A 10,487-nucleotide genomic window follows, 5' to 3' on the forward strand; every position below is an offset into this window, starting at 1 on the left:
AGTCTACAAGCAGGCCCCAGCCACACCCGGATGCAGACCCCAACTGTCCACAAGCAGCTCCCAACCCACCCCCCCCATGAACTGGACCCCCCCCCACCACCACCCAGATGCATGCCCCAGGCCCCAGGCCTCAGCCCCAGCCCCCACACCCCAGACTCAGGCCCCAAAGGTGTACAACCAGCTCCCAACTGCCCCCCTCAAAGGGAGGCCCCAAAGCCTGCCAGAGGACCCTAGAGCGTACAAGCAGCTCCCAACCCCCCCGGCACAGGCCCCAACCCCCCCCCAGACACAGGCCCCAAAGGTGTACAAGCAACTCCCCATCCTCCCCAGAGGCACGCCCCAAAGGTGTACAAACAGCCCCAACCCCCCAAGACCCAGACCCCTACAGCGTAGAAGCAGCTCCCAACCCCATGCCCCCAAGGCACATGCCCCAACCCCTCCCCCAAGGCAGGCCCTAACAGTGTACAAGCAGCTCCCACCCCCCCCCCAGACGCAGGCCCCAAAGGTGTACAAGCAGGCCCCTACAGTATACAAGCAGCTCACAACCACCCCCCCAAAGGCAGGCCCCAACCCCCTCCAGATGCAAGCCCGAAAGGTTAAAACCAGCTCCAACCCCCCAACCCCCCCCGCCCCGCGCAGACGCAGGCCCCAAAGGTGTACAAGCAGTTCCCAACCCCTCCAAGGCAGGCCCCAAAAGTGTACAGGCAGGCCCCTACAGTGTAGAAACGCTCCAACCCCCCCCGCTTCCACCTCGAGGGAGGCCCTCCCCCCCCAGTATACACGAAGCTCCCAACCCCCTCTCAGAGGAATGCCTAAAAAAGTATACAAGCAGCTCCTAACACCCCCCCACCCCCCCCCCAAAGAGGCAGTCCCCAAAGGTGTACAAGCAGGCCCTCAAATCCCTTAGGTGTACAAGCAGGCCCTTCAAATCCCTTAGCCCCTGCGCCAGCTTTATTGGCGAGCAGCGAGGCTGGGGGGGGAGGGGGGCAAGACAGCCTTAAATAAAATACAAATATAAAAAGTGTTATAAATGGCTGTTATAAATCCAAATAGGATTACAATCAAAGTTTACAATTTATTAAACGAATAGAGGCAAGCAAGCAGCGCTGGGTGCGCCGGGAGTCTCTGCTCCCCCAGGACGCACGCCTGTTACGTAAGGCGGCTGGTTTTGATGCTCCCAGGCTAATACATATTCATTACTACTTCGAGAAGAGGCAGGGTTATTAGAATTGGTTTCCGGAATCCGAAACCCCTCCCAGGGGCGCCTGCGTACCAGTCTCTGGTGGTCTCTCGGGGCTTGCTCGGGCTGAATGCTGGTTGTCTTCCTCTCAGGCTTTTGTCCTTCAATTGTCCTTCAGCTCCCCCTTCCTCCTCGTTTGGGAGCCTCTGCGCCGGATTTCAGAAACTCTAGCAACATCCCCTGCAGTAGTCAGCACTTTTCCCTAAAAACCCCTTTGTTCTCTTATCACCTAGACCCGGGCCTCGATGGTAACCCTTCAAATCCCTTAGTGACACGAATTGCTGGACCATTCCTTACAAAAGGAAGGATAAAATATGTAGAGGAGCAATGGCACACGCGAAAGCCCAGCGCCGCGGGCAGAGGCAGCGAAGGTTGACGGCAGAACAGTGCTCGGTTTGAACACGGAGAGGGAAAGCGAGGGGAAGGTGGCCGAAGCCGGCCGCAGTCTCTGAGCTCTCCTCCTCCTGATTGTTTTCTCTCAAAGCCATTTCTGTGTGTGTGCGGGCACCCGGAGCCGGCAGAAGTCCCCGTGAAGTCCTTCGGCAGGACGGAGGGCTGCGTGGGCTCCAGTGAGAGAGGGAGTTAGGAGAATCTTATCAAGTAGAGATAGAGCGCTGACGGCGTTAAACTAGGATGCTACTTAGCGTCTTTGCTAACTATGGTGCATTGTGCCAATTAACTAAAGCAAGAAGCCTTGGGCCCCTTACCAAGGTCAGTCTCCTAATAAGAGAGTGAGCCTGTCTTAAGAAACTGGGAGAAACTGGTCCTGCAGATGGACAAGAGCCAAGGAGCAACTGAGTCTGTGCAAAGACAAGAGGTCAACTAGCGGTGACGAGGAAGAGTCATCAGTCTTCATGCCCACGACCTCCCGTGCTGCCCAGCGCTGAATAAACATACCTACTTTACAATCTCACTGATTGTGGAGTCCCTTTTCCGCAAGTCACTAGCAGCGGTTTCTTCCGCAGAGGTTTTCCCAGAGCCGCTTCAAAGCTTCCCTTGCGGAGCTGGGGCGTCGCAGGGGGTCGTCAAAGCACGCACACACACACACACACACACACACACACACACACAGGCGTTGTTGTCCAAACAGAAAGTATTTACAACAAATTCGACAAGCGGTTTTCCTCTGCCAGCAGCAAATGCCTGAGGGCCCCTACAGCTTCACAAATCATAGCACAAAGAGCCTAAAGTTCCTCTAAAATTTAGGGAAATGATTCAAAATAGATCTGCTAGGGGAAAACGATCACTGGCGGCAGGGTACACAATACACGCGAGTCTCAGCTCTCCTCCGCAGGGTCAGTGCCCACGCCCAAGTGCGACGCTGATGGCACCCGAACATTTGCTGTAGCAGGCAGCAGAGCCAGCAGCTCAGGGGAGCAATTTTAAAAACCAGGAGGCACTTAAACCAACCCTTAATTGACCCAGTTACTGCAGGAGAGTCCCGACTACTCGCCCTGGAGTCCTACTGTCACCAGCAAAAAGCACCAACCAAAGCTTGGGGGAACTTTGGTACAGCACAAGAGAAGGGAGTGGGGGTAGCGTAGCCGTATCGCAGAGCTGCTGCTTTTCACACCATTTTATCATCCCTGATAATTGAAAGTAAGGCCGGGTGGGCTGACCCCACCACCACCACTCCTGGCAGCATGTTTGGTCCACAACGCTAGAATAATTATTTTGCTCCCTCCCGCCCTTACAGCTTCATCATCTGAAAAGATTACAGTCAAAACAATGGCATACACAAATAAAAGTCAAGAGTTGACATAGTAACTCCGGGATTTGGGTATCAACTGTCCGAGAAATCAGAACACCCAGGCTTCACAATGTGCCCAACATCGAGCTGTGCCAAGGGGGGGCGGAAGGAAGAAGCTTTCCGTTTAAGCCTTCAGAGCATCGCTCCATCACTACGTCAATTCACAGCCACCACAGCGTGCCGATGGACATCTTTCTGTGCCAAAAGAAACAAGTGTTTTGTCCTCTTGATATCAAAGGTAGCCACCTCTACTTACGGAACCATGCACAAGACCTTAACTCTGACCAGCAGGGAAACTTAGGACAACTGAGTGCAAATCCTGCCAATTTCTACCAGTTCCAACTGTGCTTTAAGTCTCATTGCAAAGCCTCAGTTAGAAAAAGGATCACCTCAGGGTATCCAACAAGAAGAAGAGTTGGTTTTTTTTTTTTTTTTTTTAATATACCATAGGACTATGCAGTTCAATCATCAATCATCTTGGAAAGCTCAAGGAGGAGGTCATCCTCATCCTTCCCTGGGTCCAAGTCGAGCTCGGCTTCCAGTATGCCGTCTGAGAGTTCCCAAAGTAGCATCTCTAAATCCTCGTCTACAGATACGGGCGCGTTGCCTGTGGAACTCAGCCGGCGTGTCCTTGCTTCTTCTAGCTGGGAAGAAGCTGAAGTCGAGCTTGAGAACTCCATTGGCTCCACGGATTCTGCCTGGCTTCCAAGATGTGCTTCAGGTCTTGGCAGAGCAAGGAAGAGAACAATCAGTATATGCCATTTCTTAACGGGAAATCCCTTTTCTGCAAACCGGCTCTTAAAACCGTAGCCAACCCCTCCTGCACTTCAATCTTACCCAGGGATTGTTATTCAATTAACCCAGGGCTACATTTAGAGCCCAATATATTAGCAGGTACATTTTTCAGTTTGGGGGTTTCTCTGTGAAGCCAGAGCACCCGGAGTCTAGCAAAGATGGGAAACCAACATGGCCTCCCGGAAGCCCAGTGTCCGAGAACTACATCTCCCGGCATGCTCTGGGAAAACAATATGGACTCCCGGAAACCCGGTGGCCAAGAACTACATTTCCCAGCACTCCCCAGAAAATTGAGCCTCGCAGCGTGCCGTAGGACGCCATTTTTTGCTCTGTTACATTACCGGTTTCGTGTTTATGGAGGGTTTTCCCGCCGTTTTGGGGGGTTTCCCCTCAATTTCGGGTTTTCAGCTCTCCATTTCAGAGTTCTTCCCCGCAATTTTGGGGTTCCTTCCCCTAATTTGGTGCTTCGCCCCCCCCCCCCACTTTTGGGGTTCCCCCTCCATTTTGGGGATTCCCCCCAATTCCAAGCCCCCCACAATTTTGGAGGCCCCCACCATCCTTTCTTGGCCTGCCACCCTAATATTAAGGTTCTTTCCCCCAATGTTGGGGTTCTCACCACATGTTTGAGGTTCCTTCCCTTAATTTGGGGCTTAGCTCCCCGGGATCTGGGGCTTTAACCCCAAATTTGGGGGTCGCCCCCAAGTTTGGGGATTCCTCCCCAGGTCTGGGGGGGGTCCACATTCAATTCTGGAATTTCACACTTCCATTTAAGTCTTCTTCCCCCCAATTTGGGGGTTCACCCACCCAATTTTGGGGGTTCCTCCCTTAATTTGGGGGGACACAACCAATTTTGGGGGTCCCCCCCAATTGTAGAGTCCCCCACCCTCCTTTTTTGGGTTCCCCCCTAATATTAAAGAGTTCTTCCGCCCAATTTTGGGGGACCCCACAATTTTGACGTTCCTTCCCCTAACTTTGGGCTTCAACCCTTCGATTTTGGGGGGGGCTCCCCCCCTCTTATTTTGGCCTTCCGCCCTAATATTAGGCCTAACCCCTAAGAACCTTGACCCCTAAGCCTATGGCAACCACGGATCTAACCCTAACCCCTACCCCAACAAACCCTAGAAACCCTAACCCTAAAAACCCTTGCAGCCCTAACCCGATAAAATTTACCACACTAAACCCCTGAAGACTGTTCTGGGGGGTCCACATTCAATTCTGGAATTTCACACTTCCATTTAAGTGTTCTTCCCCCCCAATATGGGGGTTCGCCCACCCAATTTTGGGGGTTCCTCCCCTAATTGGGGGGGACACAACCAATTTTGGGGGGGACACAACCAATTTGGGGGGGGACACAACCAATTTTAGAGTCCCCCACCCTCCTTTTTTGGGTTTCCCCCAATATTAAGAGCTCTTCCGCTCAATTTTGGGGGACCCCACAATTTTGACGTTCCTTCCCCTAACTTTGGGCTTCAACCCTTCAATTTTGGGTGGGCTCCTCCCCTCTTATTTTGGCCTTCCGCCCTAATATTAGGCCTAACCCCTAAGAACCTTGACCCCTAAGCCTATGGCAACCACGGATCTAACCCTAACCCCTACCCCAACAAACCCTAGAAACCCTAACCCTAAAAACCCTTACAGCCCTAACCCAATAAAATTTACCACACTAAACCCCTGAAGACTGTTCTGGGGGGTCCACATCCAATTCTGGAATTTCACACTTCCATTTAAGTCTTCTTCCCCCCAATTTGGGGGTTCGCCCACCCAATTTTGGGGGTTCCTCCCCTAATTTGGGGGGGACACAACCGATTTGGGGGGGGACACAACCAATTTGGGGGGTCCCCCCAATTTTAGAGTCCCCCACCCTCCTTTTTTGGGTTTCCCCCAATATTAAGAGCTCTTCCGCCCAATTTTGGGGGACCCCACAATTTTGACGTTTCTTCCCCTAAATTGGGGCTTCGACCCTTCAATTTTGGGGGGGGCTCCCCCCTTAGTTTGGCCTTCCACCCTAATATTGGGCCTTACCCCTAAGAACCCTGACCCCTAACACTACGGCTCCCACGGATCTAACCCTAACCCCTACCCCAAAAAACCCTAGAAACCCTAACCCTAAAAACCCTTACAGTCCTAACCCGATAAAATTTACCACACTAGACCTACGCCTAAAAGCCCTAACCCTAAAAATTAAGACCCTCTAAACCCTAACCCAAAACGTAAAGATTCTCAAAGCCCTAACGCTGGAGACCCTAACCTTAAAAAAACCCTAACCCTAAATACCTGACCATAACTAAAACCCTAAGACCCTAACCCTAAAAACCCTATCAACACTAAAACCACAAAATACTTTAAAACCTTAACACACTAACCCCCAAACCCTAACCCTTATAACTCCAACCCTAACAACCTTAAAATCCTAACCCTAAACCCTGGAAACCCTAACCCTGAAACCCAACCCTAGTGCCTTAGCCCTGAAACCTTAAAACCCTAACACCTTATTAGAAACACTCTGTAACCAATACCATAGGCTCAGGCAAGTATCTCAGTGAGGTAGCATTTTTATTCACGATTGCAATGGCAGGCGTCCCACAAGCCACCTACTAGTTCCATAACACAGTTTATATAATTTTTTTTTTCCTCTCGGTGACCAGGACCCTCCCCAGTTTCCCCATTGACTGGGTAATCCATGTTCACAATCTATCCAGTGCTTCACAGAAAATACACAGCTGCTGGCCTGTTACTAGTCAATTTTATTTTTTTCTTGACTGTTTTCCTCTTTGAGGTGGTAATGTTTCTTACACCGTGATTTCCACCCAATTGCTCTAAGGATTCTGGTTGTCTGCATTTTACAAGGTTGTCTGTTAAGCTTTCTTATCACTGCAAGCATATATCAATACCACCTTCCTTCCCTCTAAACGATGTAACTCTGTGCAAAAACATTTTTATTCCCGCAACCTTGATCCCCTTACCCTAAAATCCTTATTCTCTTTAACCCTAACAACTCTAACCACAACCCTAACCCTTCATATCAACCCCCCGACGCTAATGACACTGACTAATGATCCAAACCCCAAACCCCAGGCAACCAACAAAGAAACAGACACAAAGCTGAAAACTACAAAAAAGGCAAAACCCTGGATACAGACCCCAAATCACAAACACGCTACCAAAATGCTACAGAAAAGCCCCAGACGCAGGCCCCAAGCACTACAGCTAGGCCCCAGAAGCTCTAGACACATCCCAAAGCCAAAATGCAATCCCCAAACACTACAGAAAAGCCCCCAAACACCAGACACAGGCTGCAGAAGTCTACAAGCAGGCCCCAGCCACACCCGGATGCAGACCCCAACTGTCCACAAGCAGCTCCCAACCCACCCCCCCCATGAACTGGACCCCCCCCCACCACCACCCAGATGCATGCCCCAGGCCCCAGGCCTCAGCCCCAGCCCCCACACCCCAGACTCAGGCCCCAAAGGTGTACAACCAGCTCCCAACTGCCCCCCTCAAAGGGAGGCCCCAAAGCCTGCCAGAGGACCCTAGAGCGTACAAGCAGCTCCCAACCCCCCCGGCACAGGCCCCAACCCCCCCCCAGACACAGGCCCCAAAGGTGTACAAGCAACTCCCCATCCTCCCCAGAGGCACGCCCCAAAGGTGTACAAACAGCCCCAACCCCCCAAGACCCAGACCCCTACAGCGTAGAAGCAGCTCCCAACCCCATGCCCCCAAGGCACATGCCCCAACCCCTCCCCCAAGGCAGGCCCTAACAGTGTACAAGCAGCTCCCACCCCCCCCCAGACGCAGGCCCCAAAGGTGTACAAGCAGGCCCCTACAGTATACAAGCAGCTCACAACCACCCCCCCAAAGGCAGGCCCCAACCCCCTCCAGATGCAAGCCCGAAAGGTTAAAACCAGCTCCAACCCCCCAACCCCCCCCCGCCCCGCGCAGACGCAGGCCCCAAAGGTGTACAAGCAGTTCCCAACCCCTCCAAGGCAGGCCCCAAAAGTGTACAGGCAGGCCCCTACAGTGTAGAAACGCTCCAACCCCCCCCGCTTCCACCTCGAGGGAGGCCCTCCCCCCCCAGTATACACGAAGCTCCCAACCCCCTCTCAGAGGAATGCCTAAAAAAGTATACAAGCAGCTCCTAACACCCCCCCACCCCCCCCCAAAAAGAGGCAGTCCCCAAAGGTGTACAAGCAGGCCCTCAAATCCCTTAGGTGTACAAGCAGGCCCTTCAAATCCCTTAGCCCCTGCGCCAGCTTTATTGGCGAGCAGCGAGGCTGGGGGGGGAGGGGGGCAAGACAGCCTTAAATAAAATACAAATATAAAAAGTGTTATAAATGGCTGTTATAAATCCAAATAGGATTACAATCTAAGTTTACAATTTATTAAACGAATAGAGGCAAGCAAGCAGCGCTGGGTGCGCCGGGAGTCTCTGCTCCCCCAGGACGCACACCTGTTACGTAAGGCGGCTGGTTTTGATGCTCCCAGGCTAATACATATTCATTACTACTTCGAGAAGAGGCAGGGTTATTAGAATTGGTTTCCGGAATCCAAAACCCCTCCCAGGGGCGCCTGCGTACCAGTCTCTGGTGGTCTCTCGGGGCTTGCTCGGGCTGAATGCTGGTTGTCTTCCTCTCAGGCTTTTGTCCTTCAATTGTCCTTCAGCTCCCCCTTCCTCCTCGTTTGGGAGCCTCTGCGCCGGATTTCAGAAACTCTAGCAACATCCCCTGCAGTAGTCAGCACTTTTCCCTAAAAACCCCTTTGTTCTCTTATCACCTAGACCCGGGCCTCGATGTTAACCCTTCAAATCCCTTAGTGACACGAATTGCTGGACCATTCCTTACAAAAGGAAGGATAAAATATGTAGAGGAGCAATGGCACACGCGAAAGCCCAGCGCCGCGGGCAGAGGCAGCGAAGGTTGACGGCAGAACAGTGCTCGGTTTGAACACGGAGAGGGAAAGCGAGGGGAAGGTGGCCGAAGCCGGCCGCAGTCTCTGAGCTCTCCTCCTCCTGATTGTTTTCTCTCAAAGCCATTTCTGCCTGTGTGCGGGCACCCGGAGCCGGCAGAAGTCCCCGTGAAGTCCTTCGGCAGGACGGAGGGCTGCGTGGGCTCCAGTGAGAGAGGGAGTTAGGAGAATCTTATCAAGTAGAGATAGAGCGCTGACGGCGTTAAACTAGGATGCTACTTAGCGTCTTTGCTAACTATGGTGCATTGTGCCAATTAACTAAAGCAAGAAGCCTTGGGCCCCTTACCAAGGTCAGTCTCCTAATAAGAGAGTGAGCCTGTCTTAAGAAACTGGGAGAAACTGGTCCTGCAGATGGACAAGAGCCAAGGAGCAACTGAGTCTGTGCAAAGACAAGAGGTCAACTAGCGGTGACGAGGAAGAGTCATCAATCTTCATGCCCACGACCTCCCGTGCTGCCCAGCGCTGAATAAACATACCTACTTTACAATCTCACTGATTGTGGAGTCCCTTTTCCGCAAGTCACTAGCAGCGGTTTCTTCCGCAGAGGTTTTCCCAGAGCCGCTTCAAAGCTTCCCTCGCGGAGCTGGGGCGTCGCAGGGGGTCGTCAAAGCACGCACACACACACACACACACACACACACAGGCGTTGTTGTCCAAACAGAAAGTATTTACAACAAATTCGACAAGCGGTTTTCCTCTGCCAGCAGCAAATGCCTGAGGGCCCCTACAGCTTCACAAATCATAGCACAAAGAGCCTAAAGTTCCTCTAAAATTTAGGGAAATGATTCAAAATAGATCTGCTAGGGGAAAACGATCACTGGCGGCAGGGTACACAATACACGCGAGTCTCAGCTCTCCTCCGCAGGGTCAGTGCCCACGCCCAAGTGCGACGCTGATGGCACCCGAACATTTGCTGTAGCAGGCAGCAGAGCCAGCAGCTCAGGGGAGCAATTTTAAAAACCAGGAGGCACTTAAACCAACCCTTAATTGACCCAGTTACTGCAGGAGAGTCCCGACTACTCGCCCTGGAGTCCTACTGTCACCAGCAAAAAGCACCAACCAAAGCTTGGGGGAACTTTGGTACAGCACAAGAGAAGGGAGTGGGGGTAGCGTAGCCGTATCGCAGAGCTGCTGCTTTTCACACCATTTTATCATCCCTGATAATTGAAAGTAAGGCCGGGTGGGCTGACCCCACCACCACCACTCCTGGCAGCATGTTTGGTCCACAACGCTAGAATAATTATTTTGCTCCCTCCCGCCCTTACAGCTTCATCATCTGAAAAGATTACAGTCAAAACAATGGCATACACAAATAAAAGTCAAGAGTTGACATAGTAACTCCGGGATTTGGGTATCAACTGTCCGAGAAATCAGAACACCCAGGCTTCACAATGTGCCCAACATCGAGCTGTGCCAAGGGGGGGCGGAAGGAAGAAGCTTTCCGTTTAAGCCTTCAGAGCATCGCTCCATCACTACGTCAATTCACAGCCACCACAGCGTGCCGATGGACATCTTTCTGTGCCAAAAGAAACAAGTGTTTTGTCCTCTTGATATCAAAGGTAGCCACCTCTACTTACGGAACCATGCACAAGACCTTAACTCTGACCAGCAGGGAAACTTAGGACAACTGAGTGCAAATCCTGCCAATTTCTACCAGTTCCAACTGTGCTTTAAGTCTCATTGCAAAGCCTCAGTTAGAAAAAGGATCACCTCAGGGTATCCAACAAGAAGAAGAGTTGG

At 52.1% G+C, this 10,487-nt stretch overlaps 1 long non-coding RNA gene across 1 annotated transcript; it reads right to left on the reverse strand.

The window, feature by feature from the left end:
- Positions 1-2,883: 2,883 nt before the first annotated feature.
- On the reverse strand, positions 2,884-4,070 carry LOC308186369. The gene is made up of 2 exons (XR_013944037.1): positions 3,828-4,070; positions 2,884-3,713 (listed from the first exon to the last, which is right to left on the reverse strand). It is a non-coding gene; the product is annotated as an uncharacterized lncRNA (long non-coding RNA).
- Positions 4,071-10,487: the final 6,417 nt, after the last annotated feature.

The sequence above is a fragment of the Anser brachyrhynchus genome (assembly GCF_964034855.1).
Source record: "Anser brachyrhynchus genome assembly, contig: SCAFFOLD_206, whole genome shotgun sequence".
NCBI classification, from domain to species: Eukaryota; Metazoa; Chordata; class Aves; order Anseriformes; family Anatidae; genus Anser; species Anser brachyrhynchus.